This window comes from Elephantulus edwardii, unplaced genomic scaffold, assembly GCF_000299155.1.
Source record: "Elephantulus edwardii isolate Elephantulus edwardi_28Jun2011 unplaced genomic scaffold, EleEdw1.0 scaffold00015, whole genome shotgun sequence".
NCBI classification, from domain to species: domain Eukaryota; kingdom Metazoa; phylum Chordata; class Mammalia; order Macroscelidea; family Macroscelididae; genus Elephantulus; species Elephantulus edwardii.
The window spans coordinates 23,587,488-23,613,791 of NW_006399765.1; the positions used below are offsets into that span (position 1 = coordinate 23,587,488).

Consider the following 26,304-nt stretch of genomic DNA (forward strand, 5'->3'; position numbering starts at 1 on the left):
CGGCCGTGCACCATCGGCCTCCACGCTCATTTGTCTCTGTCAGGCCGGCTCCATTCCACCCTCTAGGCCTCAGCTTCCTCCCTTTCAAAGAAACAGCCTCATCCCGCGAGGGCCCCAGACCAGGCAAGCCGGCGTGCAGGCCTGCAGTGAGAGAATTGCTCAGCTCTGCGAGCAAGGGCTTAACAGCAGTGCTGTCTCAATGAGGAATAAATCACATCTAATGGACCATTTTTCAATTTGTAGCTCTGAGGCAAAGACTCCCAAAATGTTAACAGATGTGAGACCTGAAGTGTGGGCCTCTGGCACGTTCTTGAGTACTCACACGCACAGCGTTCATGCTGGCGTCCCACCCGAGGGAGACCTGGGCCAAACTCACCCCCCACTGCAGAGACAGGCCCTTTTCTGCTCTCTTTCCAGACTCGGGGCGGGGGGCTGTGTCTGCGAGGGGTTGTGTTGAAGGGGGACAGGAAAGAGAGACGAGGCCGTTTCCTCCTGTAAAGACAGGTTAACGCCCTAACATAAGGCATTAGGCCCCCACGGTTTGCTAAGCAGCCTGGGAGGCAATTCTGTTCTGCCGTCTAAGATAGCAACGAGTCGAAGCGGCACAGAACAATTATTTGGTTCCTTGGAAAATGATATTATGCTTGAAAAGGTGGAGAGCTGGCAAAAGAGAGGAAGACCCCCCTTCAGATGGATTGACACGACTCCAGCAATGGGCTCGAGTGAGGTGAGGGTGGCACAGGAGAGGACAGAGTTCAGGTCTGACATCTGCAGGATTGCTCTGAGTCACGGTGGCTCGACAACACCTAACATCACCAGCACCGACAGCTGTGCGTCGGTGGTCTTGTAAGCACACCGCACCTGTGATCGGGTTTAAGTCATCACAGCTCTAAGTAAATACCAGTGTCATTATTATCCCATTTTATAGAGGGAACCGTGGAGAAGTTAAGGGACTCATAGTTAGGTCCAGATCGAATCTAGATTGATTCTAAAGCCTGCTCTCAAGGGCTGCGTACATGCCCGAGTGCTAGGGCCACCTCCTTGTTCAGACCTCAACCATGTGACCTTCATCCCGATTTTACAGGTCAGGAACCTGAGGTCAGAGGACACAGCAGGTAGGGACCGTCAAGGTCAGAGCATCTGACTCCAAAGCCAGTGCCAATTCCATTAACCACCCCTGTCCTCTTCTGGAGGCCAGTGGATTTCTTTTAGTGGCTTTGAGATCCAGCTTAGAGGGGTCAGCAGTGCTTGAAAGGACAAAGTCATGTCCCCTTGGACATCTGTTCATTCCTTCAGGGAAGAAGAGCCTGAAGGAAGGCAGGCAGGGCAGGTGCCAGACCCAGCACCTCTGTGGGGACCCCTCCGGCCCACCGATGCACGCAAACAAACCCAAATCCAGGCCTGGCTTTATTTTCTCTGGATTTTCTGTACCCAGATGCTGGGAGGCCGGGGAGGGGGAGAGGGACAAACAGACGACCACACTTTTGACAATCCCACAACACAGACCCAGCAGCTCCAGCTGGGAGTGTTTTTCCACCAGGAAGCCAGAATAGTTCACATGAGTTTCTTCACCCTTTGTCCCAAGATGCAAAAATGTCAGCAATGTGAAGGGCTCTGGCCTTGGAGGGGACACGGCCTCATCCCTGCGGTCAGATCCCTGCACAGGCCAAGCACCAGGGAGAAAGGCAGGGCCCCAGACTGAGGTGAGTCTCTCCAGCGCTGGGGCAGCTTTCTTATCTGTAAGACACTGGAAAGGCCTGGTCTAACCTAACAGTAAACAAATGTCAAAATAGGATTGCCCCACAGGGAAGGGGCCCCACGTGAACAATGGACCCTAGAGAATGAAAGGGATTTGCCCCCAAGGGTTTCCTGGGCTGTAATCTTTACAGGCAGATCTCCAGGTCTTTTCTCTTGAAAAGAGGCTGGTAGAGTCGATCCATCAATCGTTCGGTTAGCAGCCAAGCCTTAAGCACCATATACCACCAGGGCTCCCTAATGCAAGATGTGTAGTTCTGCAGGGTAATACGTGGACATCGGTCCAGTCATTGGGACCAGCGGATCCCAGGAATGAAAGGTGCTGTTACAGGAGAAATGACGTGAGAGGAGGTAAAGCAGGTGGGGCAGACGGGAATTCATCACACTTTCTGCACAATTTTCTCAGTGAATGTAAAACTGCTTTAACAAATGAAGTCTTCCGATAAATGAAATCCAGGCAGCACCAGATCAGGGTGTGAGAGGTGGGCTACCCGGCCCACCGTCTCACAGAGAAGAGACATCGCAGGCGAGAGTAACCGAAACGCCAAACCCCTGCCGTGCAGGGTTCTGACTCAGGGTGGCCCTCCGCCAGGTCTCTGAGGCTCTGGAGCACGGTGGGAAAGGGCTGCCCATCTTTCTCCCTCAGAGCGGTTGGTGGATTCAAACCGCTGATCTGACAGTCAGCAGCCCAACACGTAACGCTCTGCATCACTCACTTCCAGCTGACCCTCTGGCGGGGCTTCAGAGGCTGTCAGTCACGTGGAAGGACGTCCTTCTTCCTGTAGACTCGAACCTCCGGAGAGACGTGGCCTCTGAATTAGCAGAGAGCTCCTAGGGCCCAGGCCACCAGAGCTCCTTCTCTGCCAGGAGGGCTCCTTGAACGAACTAGACGGCCGTCTTGGGTTTTCCCCTTTATTTTCCCGTCTCCATGACCCTCTGGATCCTACTTCAGAACATACTTGGCCCTGGAAGTTAATGAGAACACTGTCACTAAGCACCAATTGCGTACACAACACAGTACCAGCTTCTGACCAGTCACTCACAACGACTAACACTGATAATTAATAGTGGTGCTATGGACTGAATCACATTCCTCAAGGGGAAATCTCACTCTTTTCTTCCAGTGACCGTGACCTTGTTTGGAAATTAGATCTCTGGAGATATCATCCGTTAACACATGAGCATCCTGGAGTCGTGGTGGTGGTTAAGAGCTGTCACCTTGTCCTGTGCCGTCCTCATCATCTCTGACACACTTGAGCCCACTGCTGTGGTCACTGGGTCAGTCCATTTCATTGGGAGTTTTCCTTTCTCTTACTGACCTTTGCAAACATGATGTCTCTTTCGAAGGAACAGCCTTTTCTAGCAACATGCCCACAACTTTGCCATCCTTGCCTCCAAGAAGCACTCTGGCTTCAGTCTTTGCCATCACTGGAGCAGAGTGAGCACTAATCCCATAGGAGTGATGTCCTTGTAAAAGAGAAGAGATTAGGGGTGACGAGACACTGGGGCAACAGCCACGTGGCAGCGGGGGGGCAGTCCGGCATCATCCCTGAGACACTCGCCAGCATTACCAGAAGCTGGGAGAGGCATGGATCAGAGTCTCTGAAGAGCCTCAGAAGTAATGAGCTCAGTCAACACCCAATTTCACCCCTCACCCCCAGCCTCCAGGATAACGTGATGCTAAGAATCTGTTCTTATCAGACACCAGTTTGGGGTGCTTTGTTATAGCAGTCCTAAGAAACGATTATGAATCTCAACAATTGGCACCATTATGATGCATTTGCTAGATTTAAAGCATTATGTGTTTTATCTCATTTAATTCTTGCAACAATCCCATCAAGCATGTGTTACTAGAACTCTCTTTCCAAGAGAACATAGGGTTCAGAAAGAGTATGCAAGTTGATTGCTGCCCTTGCCTTTACTTCTGCTGCAGCTTCTGCAGGGGCAGGGTGGGGGAGGGCAGGGATAGAGACCCAGGCCTCCAGGGACTCTAAGCCTTTTCCTAAGCCTTGCTTGCATTCTTGAAGAAGAACAGTGGATCAACCACTTCACACACATTATGTCCCTGAGACCTCATGGGGTCCAATGGTGTTGGAACAGAGATCCTAGGAGGCTTCCTGGAGGAAGAGGAACTGGAGAGCCCTCTCTCCAGATCCTATTAAGACACTTGTCAAGAGCTGGAGGATCCTGGTTCCTACCTCCTCCTGGAAGCTCACCTTCAGGTACCGCACTCCTCTCTCACCTGGGGAATCTATCCTGAGCAGGGCTTGACCTGGTTCATTGCAGGAGCTCAACTCTCTGCCCCAGAGAAGATTGAATCATAATCCACCTGATAACAAGAGCCCCCACCCAGGCAAGTCTTAGGCATTGAGGGCTTTTGTTGAAAGGTTTTTGTCTTACACCATCACTTGGGGAATCTCATTCAAATTATTCTGATTCCCTCTCTCTAGGTGGAAAAGCAAGTTCTCAGCAGGGGCTCAAACCAGAAAGAACTGGCTCAAAACCCCAGGAAGCGCTGGTCTTTCCCAGCTTGGGGAGCCACCCCACCCCCACCCCATCATCCCACTGGCCTGTCTGCGTTCCAGGCCAGGGCTGGCCTTGTGCCCCGAGTCTCTCATTCAGCAAGGCCCCGGAAGGAAGTTGGGGATCAAGGTTATCGCGGGGTTCACATACTTTAAGGGCACACAGCAAGGGGGTGCGGGGTTGATACACAAACCATAGGTTATAACCAGAGCATCGATGATCACAAAAGACCAGGCCTGACCTCACGTCCATCAGCACGAGGCCAGCCCAATGGACACCTCCAGCGTGACCACAGGAGGAAGAAGGGAAGGTCGTGAAAAAAACAAGGAGAGCTGACCTTTATGACTCTGAGCTAATGTGGGGCCTTTCCCAACGGCTTTTCCTGTCAAAACTCATTTAATCTTCCTGTCAGGTTTGGGCAGAGAGGCTGTTATCACTGGAAAACGAGGAAACTGAGGCCTTGAGAGGTCAAGTCCCCGGCTGGAGATTCTCAGCGATAGATGATGGAGCTGGAATTTGATGCAGGCCATGCTCATAACTCTAAGTTATGTATGAGTTAAGGAGTTCAGGTGGCCTAGTGGTAAGAAGCTATGTTGCAATCCCAAAGGCACATGGTTCAAATCCACCAGATGCTCCATGAGAGAAGAAAGGACAATCTCCTGCCGTGCAATTTACTGCCTCTGAAAACCTGCGGGAGGGCCAGCTATGGGCTAGTCAGCTTGATGGCACACAACAGCAACAACCATGCTGCCTCCGGGGTCCCCGTCTTCTCAGGGTTCCCAATACCTGGGGAGCTTTGGGAAGAAGAGAACTGCACAGACAGCAAATGTCCTGCCCTCCGCTGTGTGTGAGATGTGTGAGGCGAACACAGATCTGAGTAAGTGATAACGCAGACGCCGCTGCGGTGGCCAGCTTCCCTCTCGAGTCAATTACGGCCGGTGGGGCCCACTGATTGCTTTCATAGCCTCGCCTGGAGTCCTGACAAGGAAAACCAAACCGTCCACAGGACCCCTTTCATCACTAACCGGCTTTCACGGCTGGGGGCGGAGGTAGGAAAGAAAAATTGCTTCCCCTCCCCTGACTTTGAGCTAATCAACAGAACTCAAGGCTGAGTGGCCAACTCGTTGGTGGTGAGAAAAGCTGTTCTCAAGCAGAACTAAGTGGCAACAGAAATGGAATTCCCCGCCCCCCACCCCCCAAAGCATAAACATACTTCATCCTGGAGAATTCCCCTTTGGAATACACATCCTAGACATGGGTGTCCAACTGGCCGCTCAGGGCCAGCAGCTCACGGACAAGGCCAATGGCAGCCTGTGCCAGCCACACTCAGCCAGGTCAAGCTTCTCACAATCAGATGGTGACTAAGGTCAGTGGCCCAAGCAACCCAGCTTCCACTGCGTGGACAGCTGCCTTCCTGTTTCCCAGAGCCAGCCCCAGCCTCTAGGAACTCTGCCATGGTTCCCAGGCACTGCTTTGCATGACACTGGTCCCCCATCGTCTCCAAGGATGAGCCCTGACAGGCTGAAGCAAATCAGCACATCCCAGTCTCCTGGCCACAAGACAGGGTCGGAGATGGACATACCACCCATCAGGAAACAGAGAGGCACGAGAGAAAGACGTTAAATGAGGCTGCTGGGAGACAGGTTTCTCCATTTTAGAGAAACCAACGTGCAGAGAGCAATCCTGGTAGTTCAGTGGTTAAACACTTGGCTACTAACCAAAACATTAGCAGTTTGAACCCGTCACCTGCTCCATGGACAAGGCAGTTTGTTTCAGTCAAGACCACGTCCTTGAAAACCCTGTGGGCATGGCTCCCCTCTGTCCTTGGGTTATGAGTTGGCATTGACTCGACAGCAATGAACTTGGTTTCTCTTTGGTTATTGAAGGTGCAGAGACGTGAAATAACTTACTTGTCCAGAGTCAGTGAGGTGGTAGAGAATTCAGGATTCGAACCCCATTCTCTGTGACCAAAGAGTTTTGGACACTCAGCCACTAAGCTCTAGCTAGGGTGCTGAGGTGCCTTCAAATCCAGCTTGTCCATCCTCCATCTGGTGAATTCAAGCAAGTCACTTAACCCCTCTGTTCCCATATCTGTAAATGCGGCAAAAACAGCATCTCCACTTGCAGGTAAATGAATCAACAGTAAGAGATGTCCAGTGTGTGGAACCATGACTGTCACACAGGAGGATTTGCGGCTATTCCATCCTCACTGTTCCCCACACCTGGTGAAGTCCAGGCTGGACAAGTGCATGTTCAATAGAGGAAGAGGTTGGAGAGAACAGAGCACCATCTTGAATTCCCAGCCCATTTCCCTACCTGAGGGCAGGAGTAGCTCTTCCAAAGACATGCTGTTGTTGTTGCTGTTGTTGGTTGTCGTCAAGTCAAGCACAACTCAGAGCGACTCACAACTTATGAACAAAAGGCCTGAAGCCCCTCTGCAGCTATCGACATTTATCAAAGTTCATAGAGTTTCCGGAGGCCATGTTGTTTAGGAAGTGGATGCCACTCCTGCTTCCCAACCTGTCATAGTAAGTTATTGCTTTTATGTGTCATTGAGTTGCCTGCAATGCATAGTGACCCTATGTACAGCAGCTCTGAACCCTTCCCTGTCCTGAGCCAGTCTCACTAATTCCGACACACCAACTCCTATTGCCCCAGTCACTGTCATCAATCTCTCTTTCATCAGGAATCCTCCTTTCCTGTGCTGTCCATCCACCCTACTGAGCATGACATGTCCATAGACATGGGGTATCACAACTCCACAACCTCTTCAAGACTTTTGGAGGTTCTCAGACCTGAAGATATCTGCACAACGTCAAACAGATCTGTTCTTTGTGGTGGTCAAAATCTAGATGAAATTCCACCTATTCAAACAGCAACAAGTAAAACATCTCTCTGTCTGTCAGATGGATGCCATATGAGGGATGGTGGTGTCTTTCTACAACCCAAATGACACTGGATTAGGGAATTCATTCAGACTCTCTGGGATCCAGCCACAGCACTCCTGGTACATATCCAAGACAAATGCCTACATGTGTGTACCAAGATGTGCAAGATATGAGCAGGGGCGTTCCAAGTAGCACTGGATTGTAACAAGCAAAGAGACATCTGGAAGCAACCCTCATGCACACACTACCACTACTTATTGCCATCAAGTCAATCCCAACTTATCACAACCCTAGAGAACATAGGAGTACTGCTTCCAAGGCTGCCAATCTTTATGGAAGCAGACTATCTCTTATATTGCCTGTGGAACGGCTGGTAGGTTTGGACTTCCAATCTTATAGTTAGTTGGCAGTCTATTTCTTTACCTACTGTGTCACCAGAGCTCCTGGAGTAGTATGGAGCAGTGAAAAATGAATGGTCAGCAAGCAATACTGATGAATTCTAGTCATAAAATATTTTATGAAACTACAAGTGTCTGAAGACATCATATAACATTTTATAAAGTTAAAAAAGAACTCAAAGCATTATGTATATAATAGAACTTTTTTCTAAAAGGCAAGGGAAGAGGGAAAGAGGAAGGATCTTTTGTGAAACTCAACGTATTCTAATTTTGTAAATAAATTAGTATATCTATTTTTTAAAAAAAAATTAAAGCAGTAAGTGGGAGAATCTAGTAAGGAGCAGATAAATCAATACACATTAAGTTCTAGCTCCCAGTTTGGGCCGTGTGTGCACATCTTTTGCAGTATAAAGAAATCTTAAGATTGTCAGATGGGAAGGTAGATGCGGCGGCAGGTATCATGATTTGATTCTGCTCTAAGGAACTCAGGACCAGATTTAGGAGCCCTCAGCGGATAAGGGAAAGTCTTTGGCCTAACCCCTCAGCTCCCTGGCAGGTGGGGGTGTCCAGTGGGCCATTTGGAGGGCACATTTACAGCACCCCTCATGCTTCCATCTGGAATATACTTCTCTTCCCTTGTTCTTTCCTGCAGAGTGTCTCCCCTGGCCTGGCAGTCTGGAAGCCAATGCCATGCACGCTCCCTCCATCACCCATGCAGGAAACTTCGTGGAGGGGGAGCAGCAGCTTTGGTGAGAGTTCCGCAGCTCCAGCCCCAGGGCCACACACAGGAGTGCCCTCTTCAAACCTGTCTGACCTACCTGGACTCAGGTGGAGAAGCACGGTCGGAGGCAGAGCCCCGGGGATGCGTGAAGGGAAGCTGGGCTGCGTGTTCCACCCTGCACTGGCTGCCCCAGGGCCATCCTTGGTAGGCAAACCTTCACTTGGGGAATGTGAGACCTTCCCTTGGTCTGACAGGTGGACGATGCACAGTCTCACGGACGCCCCAGGCTACTCTGATGAAGGACGACCTCGTGCATTAGCACAGGTTATGAAAAGCTGGTGTTCATCAGTGAAGCAGCGTGCTGGGAGGAGCTCCTGAGGACTCTGATTCATGCTCCCCTGAAATTCCTCCTGGCTACCTCATTGCCCTCAGTAGCAGCTAAACAAGATCTTCCACTAGTATTTATGGAGCGACTCTTCTCTTATGTGCCAATAAATATTTATTCGAGAGTCCACTGCCATTGGGTGTCTGATGCTGGAGGCCGTGTAGCTAGGCTGCCGAACAGGTTTCAGCAGAACTTCTAGAATAAGATAAGACTAGGAAGAAAGGCCTGGCAATCTACTTCTGAAAATTAGTGAAAACCTTACGGAGCGTGATGGTCCAGTCTGCAACTGACCATGGACGAGGAATGGTGCAGTTACAGGAAGCATTTTGTTCCATTGTGCCTGGGGTCACTACAGTTGAGGCTGACTTGATGTCAGCTCACTCCAACTACAGAATAGAGCACTGAACAAATCGGGCAAAAAAATAATAGAAATTCTGTCCTCAAGACACTCACATTCAAAACAACTATTAGATATCATCTCACCCCAGTCAGAAGAGCAAAATTTAACAGAACAGCAAGCAACAAATGCTGTCGAGGTTATGGAGAAACTGGAACCCTTATTCACTGTTGGTGGAAATGTAAAACGGTGCAACCACTGTGGAAGGCGGTGTGGCACTTTCACAAAAAGTTGCAAATAGAGATACCATTTGACCCAGCAATTTCACTACTGGGAATATACCCCAAAGAGACCATAACTGACATCCAAGCAGATATATGCACACCCATGTTTATCGTGGCTTTGTTCACAATAGCAAGGAGTTGGAAACAACCTAAGTGCCCATCAACAAACGAATGGAAAGAGAAGCTGTGGTATATTCACACAATGGAATACTACGCTGCATTGAAAAACAAGGAACTCATGCAATATTATTCAAAAGAGATGACCCTGGAGGACATTATGCTGAGTGTAATACCTCAGTCACAAAAGGACAAATACTGCATGGTGCCACTGTTGTAGAATGGTACTGACATTAGGATTGGGGTAAGACTGAGAGAAACTGGATAAATTATGTATACTGCATTGAAACAGATGAGGGAGAAAACAGTTTAAAAGCGATATATGATAGGGCATTATGGTTATCACAAGAGTCCAGAATGAAGGTTGCATAGTGGAGAGTACTTGGGGCGGTGGAGGGGGACAGAGTGATTGTACACCAATGAAAGAAATTTTCTTTTACTTTTCAAAGAGAGGAGTGAACTGGGGGGGAGGGGTGGACAGGGAGAAAAATGCAACAATGAATGAATGGAAATCCAAAATCTCTGTAAATGTTCATTGAAATTAATAAAATAAATTTTTTTAAAAAGACACTCATATTCTAGCTGGTGGGGACAGGCACTTAAGGAAAGAGAAGAGGATAGATAGATAGATAGATAGATAGATAGATAGATAGATAGATAGATAGATAGATAGATAGATAATAGAAAGACATGATAGATGAGACAGATGATAGATTGAGAGATATGATAGATGATAGATAGATAGATAGATAGATAGATAGATAGATAGATAGATATAGATGCTAGACAGACAGAGATGATAGATAGGATAGATAGGTAGACAGATAGATGGTAGTAGGTAGACAGATATGATAGATAGATAGATAGATAGATAGATAGATAGATATCCCTATTAACCAGAAAATGAAGGGAGGATTAAGGTTAAGGGGTGAAAGCAGGAGGCCTGGAAGTCCTAATAGCTCACTGGCTAAGTGCTTGGCTACTAGACAAAAGGCCAGACTGTCTGGACTTATCAGCTGCTCTACAGGAAAAAGATATGGAAACCTATAGGGTGGTCCACTCCGTACATGTTTGCTTAAAGTCAGTGGTGGCTCGGTGTGGGGGATGGGACAGAGAGAGGTAGGGCTGCAATGTGAGGTAAAAGACAAGCATGGGCCTCACTGAAAAGGTGATAGTTGAGCAAAGACCTGAAGAATGTGAAGGAGTAAGCTATGCGACCATCTGGAGAACGTGTGTTCCAGGTAGAGGAAACAGCGAGTGCAAAGGCCCTGCGGCAGGACTGTGCCCACAAAGGAGACCAGAAGTTGTGGCTGGAGCCAAACCAGCAAGGGGAACCTGGGGAGACGGTATAAGAGAGGCCACAAGCCAGATGCTGCAGTCTGGGGCCCCGGCGTGGACTTGGCTTTCACTCCACTTAAGGTGGGAGCTGAGGCAGGGTGGTGGTAGTGGGTTCTGAGCAGAAGAGGGACAGGACCCCACTGACTGCACAGAGGGGACTGTCCTGGAGGTAAGAGGAGAAGCAGAGACCAGTGTCAAGGCAGCTTCAATAGTCCTGAGAGCGATGATGGCGGCTCGGTAGAGGTTGGGACAGAGAGGACGAGAAGCAGTCAGTCTGCTTCTGAAATCGAGTCAGGAATAGACCAACAGAGCTTCGTTTTCACTGTAAAGCAGGAGCAGCAAGACTCAGTCCGAGGGTGTCAGGGTCAACAGAGCGGAAAGCTAGGCCTTCAAATCTGGTTGTGAAAATTGATCCCTTCCCCCTTCTGTTCCACACACATTAAATCTAACGGAGAGGTCTTCATGGGCTTACACAGTAAAAACCTCCAGGCTGTGCTGTTAAAGGAGAGAAGGAAGGTGAGGGTGGGCTGTATGAGTGATCTCCTTTTGAAAAACATGAGAGCAAAAGTCAAGAAAAAGGTGAGTCAACGAATGAGTTGGAAGAAAAGTGGTCGTAGCCACTGAGACGAGAACTCGGGCCTGCCTTTCTGGTGGCACCTCTCTGAGCTAACACCCCCACCTGGGCCTCCTCTTTGGACCAGACTCCACGAGGGGTGGGACTTGGAAAGGAGAAACATTTTCCTCTCGTGCAGCCTTTGGAGAACTGGAAAGGACCCACCTGGCTCCTTGAGTGTCTAAAAATAGAAAGTCGTCTAAACTTTCCTATAGGTTTGGCTTAGCTGTTCTTTCTGCTTTTTCCAAGATGCTGCTTCTATCGCAGAAGCATGCACTGTACAGGGAAACAGGGGGGGCAGGATCGAGCCCTGGGGGGGGCAATGGAATTATCAGGGAGCTACCCCAGTGGAAGGAGCTCTGGCGGTGCCATGCATTATGTGTTGGCCTGCTAACAAAAGGTTAATGGTTCAAATCTACCAGCTTCTCTGAGGGAGAATGACAGTCTCCTCCCAAATCCTGCGGGTAGGGTCACTATGAGTCAGCATGAACTTGACAGTGGTTGGTGGTTTTGACCCCTGGGGAGACACTAGGCTGGTGCTGCACCTGACGAGCAACCCAGAAGGCTTTGTTGCTTCAAGTAGGGGCCCAAACACCCCAGGTGCGACCCCTTTCTACCACCCGCTCAGTCTGCCTCCATACCTGAGCTCAGGACAGGAGAAAGAGTTTGGCTGTTGGCTTGTTCCAGGTGAGAAGAGGAAGTTGAGGGATTTACACCCAAGGCCCCACGCATGGAGCAGGAATTTTTCTGAGCGAGAGCTGAGAACTGGATTTCTGAGACTTTGGGCAGAAGGCATATGCTGGCAGGTGGTGGTGTGCTGGTAAAGGTTTAGTAACCAGTTTTCCAGGGGGAAGCGCTCTGTCTGGTGCTTAAACAGTGCTTAAACAACTTTGCTACTAGCCAAAAGGCTGGCTGTTCTAGTCCACCAGGAGCTCTACAAGTTCTGAAAGCTCTAACCAACCCTGGAAACACTATGGGCAGTTCTACCCTGGCCTAAATGCGGCAAGTTAGAATCGCCTCCCTGTCAGCGGATGTTGGGTTCTCCAGGAGGGAAATACACACTCACTGAGGTTTATTATCTTGAACATGCATAACCCACATGTGTAGGGATGTGTAACCCACAATTCACAAATAAAAAATAACATTTATAATATATTCCTTTCTGTACAGCCAGTTGACTCTCACAGAACACTCCCATCGAGTTGTGCTCCGGCCCCTAGAGTCCTCTACAGCCGTGCTGTGGTGACCACTGGGGAGTGAGCGTAGATTTCCAGGAATACTGTTTGGCATTGACCTTTTCTGTAAAGAAGGCCGTGGGTGACAGCAGAGCACATGACTGGCATGCATACTCCCTGCTCAGTGAACGACTTCCTCTATTTGTTTTTGTGCTGTTGGGCTGCTGATTGAAAGATAGGAGGTTCAAATCCATCAGCTTCTCTGTGGGGGAGAGGGAAGGCCCTCTCCTTCCCCGGAAGCTCTAAAGAGCCATTCTACTCTGCTCTGGGACGTCTCTGTCAGCTGGAATCAACTCGATCTCAATGCATTTTTATACACAATGTAAAGACCATATCGACATACTTCTGTGCGTAACATCAGCATTTTCTCCATCATTTACATAAATCTACACAATCAACAAAGCCATAAAACAAGCCTTGTTGTAGTGTTTGCTGATTTCTGCAGGGTTAATAGTCCCACCGTGGCCAATTCCAAGCTATCAACTTGAAGTTTGAACATGAACTTGGGAAGGGGTCGGAAACAGCACGTCATACCTTAGCTCCAGTCACAGAGACAACAGGTGTAAAGTAAAAAGATATGCTTTAAAAAAGAAGGATGTGAGAGTTCTGAGTACTTCTTTTCTGTTTTTAATAGAATTACAAATTTATATCATTTAACTTTTAATATTCAACTGCCAGCTCACAAAATCCCTAAAACTTAGAGGATGGGCTCCCGCAGGCTGGTACAAGCTGGCTCTCACACCCCACCGTGTGAGAACCACATGGCAGGGTGTCACCGGCTTGGGAAGAAGCCATTCCCTCTCCATCTGCCCAGCACCCCAGCTTAGGCCCTGACTCGTGGAAAGCTCTGGGAGTTCCCAGAGATGCCACCGTGGACACTGGCGTGCATGCAATGGGCAGTGACAACAGTGGCCTTGGGGACAGCAGGAAAAAGAAGGAGCGAAGAACAAACAGGCCAAGAGACCTGTTTGTGAGCTCACAAGAGACACTACTTTGGAGCTCCCCAGAAAGAACTGGGGGGCTCTAGGGGGTGGCTGAGTTTCTGTGATGGGTGGGTGGGGCTCTGTGACTGGGCCATCTGGGTTAGATCACTGGGTACAAAAACTACACTGCACAACCCAGCTTTGCTTTCAGCAGTTCATCAGGTTTACAGAAGCTTGCAGGCTCGGTAGTAGTATTATGGAACCAGTAATGGCAGCCCTACAGACCAACCAGTCATTTCTTCCAGTTCAGTCTCATTCCAGCCTGGTCCTGTGCCTTCCCTGACCATTCCAGGGAACCCTCAGGAGCTGTTCCTCCTCTCTAAGCCTTTACCTTACTCACAAATGCTCTCTAAGCACTCTCAGAATCTGAGAGCCATCTCCTGCTTTGCTGCACAGATGAGGAAACTGAGGTCCAAGAAGGGAAATGACTGACCTGAGATCACTAAAGAGAGACCAGTGAGGGCAGTATTGGGTGGGGTGGCAGCTCTGGGAATGAGGGAGTTTCTGAGGCAAGCTGGGACCATGAGTCAGTGCCCAAAAACTAGCTCTCAGGAGGGATGTCCGAGCCAGACCCCAAAAGGAAAGGAGACCGGGGTCAGCACTGAGCTACAGCAGCATGGAATTTTCCAGAGCAGAGAGGACAGGAGGTCACATCTGGATGCGGAGACCTTTAACCCTGCCCACACACCAGCATCGAGGGACTCCCCACCTGCTGAGGCCCTGCGGGGTCCTCTTGGCCCTTGGCTGTAACTGGCCACTTCATCTTAGTGCCAGGGAGACACCAGCTGACTCTGCCTCTTATCTCTTGGCTGCTGCCAGCCACAGCTGCAGGGATGCGTATGCAAATAGCCTCTAATAATATTACTACGTGATGCCCCCCAGGGGAGCCGTGTGGAAAGCACTGTACGCTCCTTACACAATTCTGTTTCGTTCTGTTTCGTCCGGAGGAACAGTGCCGGCCCTGGATGATTTGAAACAGATTTTCAAAAAGGCCAAATAAAACTGGAAGGAAACCTAGGCAAGGCATGCCCACGCTCTTCGTCCCGCCGTTAACCCTCTTCCTCTCTCATGCCCCTAAAGCCTCCTCCGGTCAGCCGCTCACCCAGCAGATTGCTGAAGCTCTTGGCTCCATCCAGGCAGGAGCCCCTGCTGGTCCTGGTGCGCTGGACCCCCCACCCAGGGCTGATACATCGCCCAGATGGTTGAGGCTGCTTGCTGGGCTTCAGCCTGCTGCTTCCAGAACCCCCTTGCCAGAGAATGTTCCCCAATGCCTTCTCCTCCTTCACCCCGACTTGATAGGCAATCACAGAATCACAGAAGGTAGACTAACAACTTCTGAGGGTGAACGCTGCAGGAAAGCTAGGCTAGAAACCCTGGTGTCTGGCTCTCCTCCACCCACTGCCTGGCTGTGTGACCTTGCGCCAGTCACTCTCTTTCTCTGCTTACGCTGAGGGTCATCCACACCTGCCACCCTGCAGGGCTGTGTTCCTAGGCCAGGGCCTGGCACAGAACAGAGAGGCAGTGACCAGCAGGCAGGGTTGGAGTGTCTCCAAGAACACCTCCTCCAGCAACTGCATTGTAGAGTGGGCAGAGGCCCAGAGAGGGAAAGGACCTGCCCAAGGCCACACAGCCAGGTCCTACCGACTGACTGCCTCTCCTCACAGTCCCGGTGGGGGACGGAGCAGGGGCAGGGCTGTCCTCCTCACATCCCACCTCGCTCAGGTCCACATGCCAGCGGCAACTCCTCATGCAGGGCCGTCTCCGTGCACTCACCATGGAGCAGGTCGGGACATTCCGGACAGAGTGGCTCCTCAGCTCCGCTGCTCTATCAGGGCAAGTGGGCGTCGGCGTCCATCTGCTGCAGAGCTCTAGGAACTGAACTAGGGCTTGTCGGGACCAGCCACGGGCGCCAGGTCCTGCTCCGAGGGTCGCCTCTAAGCCTCCGCTGTCCCCAGCGACCTCCTCCGGGTGCCAGGGGCTGGGCACTCTGCTGGGCTCTGATAGTGCAGCCAGGGTTTTATCTGGCCTGTGTCAGGGGTCAGGAAGCCGGGGTTCCAGGAAGCCGGACTGGGGGGCCCCCACGGCTGACTCTGCTCCCCCCTCCCCCTCGATGCTGACCGTTTGCTCTGGACGCAGCCGATTGCGAGTGCCTGTCCGTGTCCCTCTGCGCTCTGCCAGGGATCATTCCATGCTGGCCCCCAGCAGGCGGGGCCCCCACCCCTTCACGTCCCACCCCCTGCTCCCATCTTGGCGGGGAACTGGGAAGAGGCAGCTAATTTCAAGTCCATACAGCGCTTGTGGTCATGTCCTGAACCCTCCGTGATTAATCACGGAGCGTCTGATTTCTGCTGTGCCTCAGAGGCGGGGGACGCCTGGAAGTTTCTGTTTACTCCATTCTGCACCAGGCTGCGTGCTAATCACAAACAGACAAGGCACAGCCTCCCCGCAGTCCGCTCAGCCCTCCAGCCTCCAACCCTCATCTTCCTCTCACCTTCCCCTCCAGCCCCTACCTCACCTCCCTCCTCCCTGTCCTTTCACTCTTTCCTGCCGACTGCTCCCCTCCTCCCTGCCCGGAGCTGATCCCTCCCACGCCCCTTCCTCTGGTCCTGGGTTCCCCCAGTTCCACTCTGCCTGCCCCTCCCACATCTCCTAGGAAACTTTTCCCTTTACATCTTATTAGCTATGCCTGCTTCTTTTCTCTCCTAAGATCTAACTAGTTCAGGGTTGGGATGGCCCCTCTGGGCCCTGGTACATTTTTATGTGTGTTGTGTGCAATGCTTACAAACAGCAGTGTCTCCAAGTCTGGGGGTGGGGGAGACCCAGCTTGGTGACGCTGACAGCGCCCTTTGTCACCAGTGCACATCTCAACTTTCAGATTCTATTCAGGGAGGGAGTCCAAACAAAGCATCCATTGACCCCACAGGAGAAGAAACTGACTGCCCCCAGAAGACTGAGCCTGTGAGAGGTGAGTGTCTCCCTCCTGCCCCCTGCTCCCCTCTCCCCTGCAGCCCCTGTAGGAACCTGCCAAGAACAGCCTCCCTTCCAAAACTCCAGAAAATGATCCTCCAGCAGGTTTTCAGAGGTTCTAAATCTCATGGGAGAAGACTGCCCATCTATCTCCCACGGAGCAGCTGGTGGATTCGAGCCACTTGCCTTTGGCTTGGCAGTGCAACTCCTTACTACTAGGACATCTCAGATCCCTCCAGAAACTGACTCTCAAAAAGAAACCCCACACATACATGCTCTGAGGGTGATTTGGCAACAGCTCTGAAAACCAAAATGCAGCATCACTCTCAGGATGCACAAGCAGACAGGCATACGTTTGCTACGAATTATTTATGATAGGAAGTTAGGAACCAACTGAAAATAACTAACTAGCCATCCAATCATGCCTGGTTAAATAAAGCATGGATACCACTCTGTCTCTGTGCTGTACCAGCAATTTACAACGGGGCTGCTGCTTCTCTCGTGGTGTGCTGTCCTTGGTGTTCGAATCAGTCCAGCCTCTGGCCAGCCATCACAGGCTCCCATGCAGCACAGCCTCTAACAAAACCACCAACTGCTGTAAAATCAATCCTGAAAACAGGGCCACCAGCTGGCTTCAACTCACGTTGTTGTTGTTGTTGTTGTCAGGTACCACTGAGTGGACTCAGACTCACAGCAAGCCTTAAACAATAGACCTGAATCCTGTCCTATCCTGTGCCATCCTCACCGTCTCCGACACAATAGAGGACGTTACTGTAGTCACTGTGTCAACCCACCTCATTAGGGGATCTTCCTCGTTTCCCCGGACCGTCCACCTTTCTAAGCATGATATCTTTTCCCAAGGAATAGCCTCCCCTATTTTGGAAGCAGCGGCATCCACTTCCTAAACAACATGCCTGCGGAAGTTCTATGAACTTTGATAAATGTCGATAGTTATAGAAAGGCTTCAGGCCCTTTGTTCATAGGGTCACTATGAGTCGTGCTCGATTTGACAGCAATCGACAACAACAATTAGTGACCTACTAGATATCCTATTAGATCTGAGGCTGTAAATCTTTAGAGGAGAAAACGGCCCATCTTTCTCCCCTGGAGCAGCTGGTGGACTTTAACTGCTGACCTTTCCTTTCAGTTAGCCCAACACACAGCACATTGTGCCACCAGGGCTCCTGTTCTAACAAAACCCAGCTGCTCTGAACCCCTGCTAATCAAATGGTTTATCTTTGTACCCAGAAGGTTAGTAAAGCATCCAGATGCAACCAGGTCAACTGAGGGGTTCTGGCTGCCAGGCCCAGAGTTCCCATGTGGCTGTGTTGAAGTCACAGGTACAGATTCAGAAAGAGGTATTTTTTTAAAGTTTAAGGTCTTTTGACACATCCCTGGCGGACACTGTTCCTAATTTTGAGCCATGTACTGTTTCCTTGCTCTGTTCTGACGAATGCCTCCTGATACAAGTATAAGTTTTGCATAAGCACAATCAAGTGTGCACAGGAGAAAGATAGGCAATCTCCTCTCAAGCAATTTACTGCCCCTGAAAAAATCCACCGGAGGGTCAAATACGGATCAGTTCTGACATGACAACAACATATACAACATAAATATCTATATAGGGAGTTCTGATAGTCTAGTGGTAAGGAGTTGTTCTGGTAATCCAAAGGCACACAGTCTGAATCCACCAGCTGCTCCAGGGGAGAAAGATGAGCACTCTCCTGGGTAATTTACCGCCTCTGAAAACCTGCTGGGGAGGCAGCTACAGTCAGCTCCGACTCAACAGCACATAACTGTAACCAATATGTAGCTATTTCTGTCCACTGATGGACTGATACAGTGAGCATAACAATGAGCTGGAGCAGACTGGAGATCGTGGGGATGGCACAGGCTAGGGCGAGGTTCTGATCTGTTGTTTATAAAGACACTATGAGTTGATGCTGACCCGGTGGCTCCTAACAGCGATAATACATATCTATATTTATATAGCAAGTTCTGGTGGCCTGGTGGGTAAGGAGATGCACAGTCAAAGCAAAGGAAGGTGGTTCTAATCCACCAGCTCCTCTACAGGAGAAATATGGGCAATCTCCTGCTATGCTATTTGTTGTTGTTGTTGTTGTTATATGTCATCAAGTTGCCTGTGAGTCATGGTAACCCCTATATGTACATTAGCTCTGAAGCCTGTCCTATCCTGAGCCAGTCTCAGTGACTCTGACACACCTACCCCATTGTCCCAGTTACTGTTTTGATATATTTCATCTGGGGTTCTCCTCTTCTTTGCTTTCCCTCTACCCTGTCCTTCTCCAAGGACTGGTGTCTCCTGGCCATGTGCCCAAAGTACATGAGATGGGGCTTCAAAATCCTTGCCTCCAAGGAGAAACTTGGTTTCACCCTCTCCAAGACAGACCTATTTTTTCTCCTGGCGATCCATGGTGTATGTTCAATATTCTTCTCTAGCACAACTCAAAGGTATCAACAATTCTTCTTCTGTCCTATATAGTCATTTCCAGCTCTCTGATGCATAGTAAATAATTGTGAAGACCATGGCCTGGATCAGGTTCACCTTAGTCTCTAGACTGACAAAATTACTTTTCAACACTTTGGCAAGGTTCCTAACAGCAGACTTCCCTAATGCAATTAGTCTTGATTTCCTGACTGATGGTGCCAAGAATGTTGATTATGGAGACAAGCAATCTGAAATTGTTAACAACCTCAATCTCTTCTCCATCTATCATGGTGCTGCCAGTTAGCCCAGTGGTGAGAATCTGTGTCTTCTGACGTTGAACTTCAATCCATATAGAAGACTATAGACCTTAACCTCTTGCGGCAAATGCTTCAAGTCCTCCTCATTTTTGGCAAGAAAGGTTGTATCATCTACATGTCTCAGGTTGTTGATGAGAATTCTTCCAATCCTGATACCACAATGCTCCTCATAGACCAGCCCCCCAAATCATCTGTTCTACATATAGATTGAAAAGATATGGAGACAGGACACATCCCTAATGCACTCCTTTCCTGATTTTGAACCATGCATTGTTTTCTTGCTCTGTTCTGAAGACTGCTTTCTGGTACAAGTATAGGTGTCACATGAGCACAATCAAGTGTTCTGAGATTCTTCTCAAGGTTAGCCACAATTTGTGGTGATCCACACAGTCAAATGCCTTTGCATAGTCACAGACACTCCTCTGATACTCTTTGCTTTTGGCCAAAATCCATCTGACATTGGCAGTGTCTCTAGTGCCATGGCTTCTTCTAAACCCAGCTTGTATTTCTGTTAGTTCTCTGTTGATGTACTGTTTCAGTCACTTTTTTATAATTTTCAGCACGATTTTGCTTGCATGTGTTATTGTTTGGTAGTTTCCACACTCTGTCTGATAACCTTTGTGTGGAATGGGAATAAATATGGATCTCTTCCAGTCCGTTAGCCAGGTAGTTGCCCTCCAGATTTCTTCCACAACAGTGACTTGGTTCAGAGCGAAAGTCCTGAGGAGCAGGAGAGCTGGGTTATCGCCTACTGGGACCTGGTCTTCTGCAAATGAAGACCACAGAGAAATGTTTGAAAGGTAAGTACTGGGAAGTGATGGCTTGGCTTCAGGAAACCGTGTCACCAACTCTAACTTAGAAAACACAAACTCATTTTAAAGGAACGAAGAGCAGACCTCGGTGCAAAGGTCTGTTGTGAGAGGTGCTTTCCTCTGCCTCGCTGGCTACATGCAGGCATAACCACAGACACCTTGGGACAGGACAGGCAAGCTGATCCTTTCCTCCTTGTGAGATGCTCCCTGTGCTGCCCTTGGAATCCTGAGGGCGCTGTCGGCTCTGACAAATGCCTCCTGCATTACTATGACATGGGGTGAGGTACGGTTGAGAAGATATTTAAAGGCATTGTGCCCAGCCCCAACACACCCTTTGACCCAGTCCTCCAGGGAAGAAGGAGGCTCCAGGTTTGGAGCCAGGAAGTCTCACATCTGGGAGTTCCAGTCGCCTGAAGATGTGACATAATCAGGCCATGTAAACACTTCCCATCACCCACCAGGAGTGATGCCCAACGAGACATAAGGTGACACACAGTCCAGCCGTATAACAACAGAGACTCTTGATGAAGTTCTCTACTCCAACTGCAGTCATCTTTCAAAGCCATGAACCTGGGAGGAAGTCTGAGCTGTGCTACTCCATCTTTATGCCCCTAATATTTATCATCTCCCTTCCTTTCAAAAAGAAAGCAGGTTCCATGCTCAGGTCAGTGACAGCCCAATAGCTAGACTGTATTTGGTAAGGGATAGTGGCTTTCCATTGCTATTTTCCTATTTTCAACAGTTTAACATTTTAAAATCAACTCATCAGGAAAGGAGGAAGCAAATAAGGTCCTAACAAAGCAGGGATCTTAGTTACTAATGATTGTTATCAATACTGTTTCATTAGGGATTACAAACTTACAAGTAGGATGTTAACCGCAGGGAACTGATAGAAGTAGGGTACAGAAGAGGGTGGATATAGAAACTCGGTACTATCTTTGCAACTTTTTACAAAATCTGAAACTATTCTAAAATGAAATTTACTTAAATATGTTTAATGGGCCAAGAGAAAAATTTAGTCCTGGTTTTTGTTGTTTTGTCGGATTTTTTTGAAAATGTATACATGGACATTGAGCCAAACAGTCTTGGCACCAGCAGCCAGGAAATTAAAAGGCGCATTGCCATGGGAAAGTCTGCTGTTAGGGACCTCTCCAAAGTGCTGAAGAGCAATGGTGTCTCTCTGGAGACTAAGGTGCGTCTGATACAGGCCATGGTCTTCGCAATCACCTGTTATGCATCAGAGAGTTGGACAATGACCAAGGAGGATAGAAGGAGAATTGATGCCTTTGAGCTGTGGTGTTGGAGAAGAGTATTGAGAATACCATGGACTGCTAGGAAAACAAACAGATTTGTCCTGGAGAGGGTTAAACCGGGTGGCTCCTTGGAGGCAAGGATTCTGAGGCTCCGTCTAACTTACTTTGGACATGTTGTGAGGAGAGACCGGTCCTTAGAGAAGGACATCATGCTTGGGAGGGTGGAGGGACGGCGCAGGAGTGGAAGGCCCTCTATGAGGTGGATAGATTCAGTGACTGGGATAATTGGGATGGGAGTGTCAGAGACAGTGCGATTGGCACAGGACAGAGCGGAGTTTAGGGCTCGTGTACATAGGGTCGCTATGAGTCGCAGGCGACTCGACGGCACATAACAACAACAACAACATACATGGAAATAGAAGCAAAGAGGCAGCGCATTGCAGAAGGACAGTAACGATGACATCAGAGATGTTTCACTTTCTGATGCAGGCAAGCAGGCAACTAGCAGACCACAGAAATCCAAAATCAGATTATTGCAGCCCACCAACAAAATCAGAAGCTAGAGAATGAATAGGGATGATGGAAGAAGAATTGAAGCCTTTGAGTCGTGGTACTGGAGAAGAGTATTGAACATCCCATGGACTGTCAAAGGAACAGATATCCAGTGGTATCCTTTTCCCACTTATTTCTTTTGAGTCAGTGCAACTGTAGGCTGTCTTCTGTGTGAGTTGTTCAGTAGCAGCTTTATTGCTTGTATGGTGACAATTATCTCATTAGTATCTTGTGACTCTGGGGCAGTAAAGAATGTCACAGGTCGACTAATGGTTGGTCTGTGTTGGTGGAGTCATATTGATGAAGAGGAAAACAGCCAGTGAACATTTGAGGCCAGGAAGGCGTCCTCTGTTTCAGAGGCTGAATTCAGGATTGTTTGGTTGGGATTAATGCATGTCCAGTGCTTCAGGGATCTTTCTCCTTCAGGATGGAATAGTTGCCAGTGGTGACCATGGGTGTGGTGCTACGTGTAAAGTAGGCAACAGAGAGAATTTAAACAGCATGATGGCTACCTCTTATCCTGGAAGGTAGTTTGTTGGTCTTTTGGGATGATGATGATGATGATGATGATGATGATTATGTGTACCATCAAATAGAAACTGACTGGTACAGGAGGAGATTTTCCCCTCCTTCTCCAGCAGAGCATCTAGTGGATTTGAACTGCTCACCTCTGGGATTGCAGTGCAGCTTCTTGCCACTAGACCACCAGAGCTCACCAATCCTGGAAGGTAGTTTTTAAGATAGAATGTGCGTGATCAGACTTCCTAAAGACAGCAAATTTATATGAGCTGTTTAACTGGGGAGCAATGGGAAAATTTCTTGGCTCTGAACCTTTTTAGATTTTAATTCATGCCGAAAAGAGTAATTAATACTGAGCTTATTTTCTCACGTAGAGTTTTTAATTTTTTTCATGTTGTTTGTATTTTCTTTCTAGCAGTTGATTGAAGGTATAATGTCACTAGAGACACCATCAAACTTACTTTGTAATGCAATTGTGTAGGTACCTAGTCTTTAATATTCATAAATCCCAAGTGAATTAAAGTATGTGTGTTCATATGCACATGTAATGGAGACTTTTGCATTTTTATCCATAATTTTTTATATAGAAATATGTTCTTATTTTAAAAGCTCTCTAAAAGCTCTGTACATTTACATGGGTTTTTTTTTCTGTTGATTATTTTAAGGAGAAATTTTTGCTTCCATGAAAGTGTAAGCACTTTAGTTTATGTTAGTAATATTTCTTAAAGTTACACAGCAAGTAAAAATCAAATTTGGGCCAGTGTTTTAAACTAGTTTCTAAATATAATATTTTTATTTGTAACAAGTCAAGTACATAGGACCAATTCTTATAAATGGAGTCATCATAGCTTATAATTAAGGGATACTTTAGACTGTTTCAGCTGTATTGATTTTAGGGAACAGTTAGCCAGATTTTAATCTGCAATTTGCTTGAAGTTCTTCAATGGGCCTAAATGAAATCTGTCTCTTAACCAGAGAGTATTATTCTTACATCATATTGAAAATAATAATTTAAGTACTTGTCATACTAGCTACCTCAAGAATTTTTTTAAAAAGCATTTTTTCCTTTGCTATAAAAAGATATTGTTTCAGAAGGCACATGGTTCTAATCCACCAGACCCTTTGCTGGAGAAGGAGGGGAAATCTGCTTCTGTGTCAGTCAGATCTGACTTGACAGTACACAATTAACAACAACAACAAAAACCCCACAATGTATATGAACTTTGTAAGCAAACCAGTATAAAATAAAAAATTTTTTCAAAAAGATATTGTAAATCATGGGTTTGTACCAATATTTCTTAAAATAAAGCAATGTATTTAAACTAAACAAACTAACTTTATAGGAATGTAAATTTTGTTGTAGGTACTGTAAATTTTGTTGGGGTCTTTTACTCAACAGTTTATTTTATGATTGCATTTATACATTTTTAAAACTTTTTGAAAGATGTTTGGTTTCATTGACTAAGTCTTTTGTAGTTATAGCTTTAAAGGTACATAACTTTATATTTGTATAAAACTCTACTAGAAAGGAAAAGCAAATGGGGCAAAAAATGTTAACTACTGAAGATTAGTGCCCTGGTAACAGTGATTCAGTCAGTTGCTAACCAAAGAGTTGGTGATTGAAAGCTACCAACCATTCCTTCAGAGAGAGAGATGAGCCCCTCTGCTCCTGTAAAGATCTGCTACCTTGGAGACCCTTCGGGCAGTCTGATTCCATCCTGCTGGTTCACTGTGAGTTGGTGGGTTTGATTCTAAGGGAAGGGCAGAGAAGTTCAATGAAATATTCTATGAACTTTCCTGTCAGAAACTTGTTGAATTGAAGGGTTGGAGAAAATGAACTGCTTTAAAGAAAAACCTTATGAATATGCCCCAAGTTGACAGGAAGGTCGGTATCTGAGTTCCTTGAATCTGGGAACATTGTTGTTGTTCTGAGCCATTGTGTCAGCTAGGACTCATCACCCATCACGATGACTCTGTAAACAGCAGGCCTGAACTCTTCCCTGTCCTGCACCTTTCTCCTGGTCTCTGATGAGCCCGAGGCCACTGCGACAGTCACTGTGTCCATCTCATTGAGAGTCTTCCTCTTCTTCACTTATCCTCCACCTTTCCCAGCAAGGTGTCTTTTTCCAAGGATTGGGCCCTGCTGACAACATGCTTCGTCGGCCTTCTTTGAGGAGCACCCTGGTTGCACTTCCTCCAACAAAAACTTGTCTGACCTTTTGGCAGACCTGGGTTATTCGGTATTCTTTGCCAATACCACGTTGTAAAGGCATCCATTCTTCTGTCATCGTTACATGGTCTCATTTTCACGTCCTGGAAGAAGCAACCAAAAATCCCTTGACTTGGACCAGGCATATCTTAGTCTGTATCTGACATCCTTGCTCCTTTGCACTTTGGAGAACTCTTTGACAGTCCTTGACAGATTTTCCCCATGAAACACATCATTTGATATCTTGACTGTTATTGCCACAGGTGTGGAAGTAAAAGGAAATCCTTCACAATTTCAGTCTTTCTCCATCTATCATGATATCTATTGGTTCAATAGTAAATTTTGTTTTCTTGATTTTGTCATGTAGTCCATACTGAAGGCTGTACTCTTTGATCTTCTTCAGTAAGTGCTTCAAGTCCTCTTAACTTTCTGCAAGCAAGGTTGTGTCTTCTGCGTAATACAGGTTGTTGATGAGTCTTCCTCCAATCCTAATCTTCCTCCAATCCTAATGCCACAGTCTTCTTCCTCTCGTCCAGCTTCTTTGAATGATTTGCTCAGCATACAGGTCGAATAGGTGTGGAGAAAGGACACAACCCTGACACACTCCTCCTTTCCTGATTTTGAGTCATGTGGGCATGGTTGTTCTTTTTGGACAACTGCTTCTTGTTCTACGTAGAGATTTCAATGAACATGATCATTGTTCTGGGCTCCCCATTCTTCTCCATGTTTTCCGTAATTTTTTATGATCCACACAGTGCATTACCTTTGCATAGTTAATAAAACACAAGTAAATATCCTTTGCTGGAATTTGTGTGCCGGTATTTAAAGTACCAGCAGAATTACCCAAGGTGAACAGGTCTCAGCAGAGCTTCCAGACTGAGCAGGACTAACTGCTTCTGAAAGAAGAGACCTTCAATAGCCCTCTGGATAACAAGGAAATTGTTAGGTAAAGTGCTGGGAGGTGAGTCCTTCAAGTTGGAAAGCACTCAAAAAATGAAGAGAAGTATCTATAAACTGAAACATGGCATGAACAAAGTATGACGCTAGGAAAACTGGAATTTGTCAAAAAGTGAGTGAAATGCATAAAGATTTGGGAAACTTTAGGCTAGTTAATTGTGTTTCTGATGCCTGGCATGTTGCTCTGACACTAGAATCTATACCTCTGGTTTCCCAAATGCCAACAGGGCCACTCAGAGGGACATGTTTCAAGAGATTCCAGATTAAGCCTAGGAAGTAAAGCCTGACAATCTACTTCTGAGAATTAGCCAATGAGAATACACGGATCATTATCCAATACCCTATTGTCCAATACCCTTCTGTCCAACACAGGACTAGGTTGGAAGTCTGGTGAACTAGTCTGTAGCTCAGGTGGCCTAGTGAGAAAGAAGGTGAGCTGCCAACCTGAAGACACATGGTTCAAACCCACCAGCTGCTCTGTGGGGGAAAGATGGGCCATCTCCTCCCATGTGATTTACTACCCGCTGGCGGGTGGATTCTGACTCGCTCGATGGTGCACACAGCAGTCCGTAGGGAGGTGCACGAACCCAAAGGCCGGGATTCTCTGGCCATTCAAGTCCATAAGCCGTTCTTCTGGAGAAAGACGTGTCATCTCCTCCTGTGTGCCCTCTGTAGCCTCGCAAACCTTATGG

At 47.8% G+C, this 26,304-nt stretch overlaps 1 pseudogene; it reads left to right on the forward strand.

Annotated features, from left to right (window-relative positions):
- Nucleotides 1-5,532: 5,532 nt before the first annotated feature.
- Nucleotides 5,533-22,479, forward strand: LOC102871545 (annotated as a pseudogene).
- The last annotated feature ends 3,825 nt before the right edge of the window (nucleotides 22,480-26,304 follow it).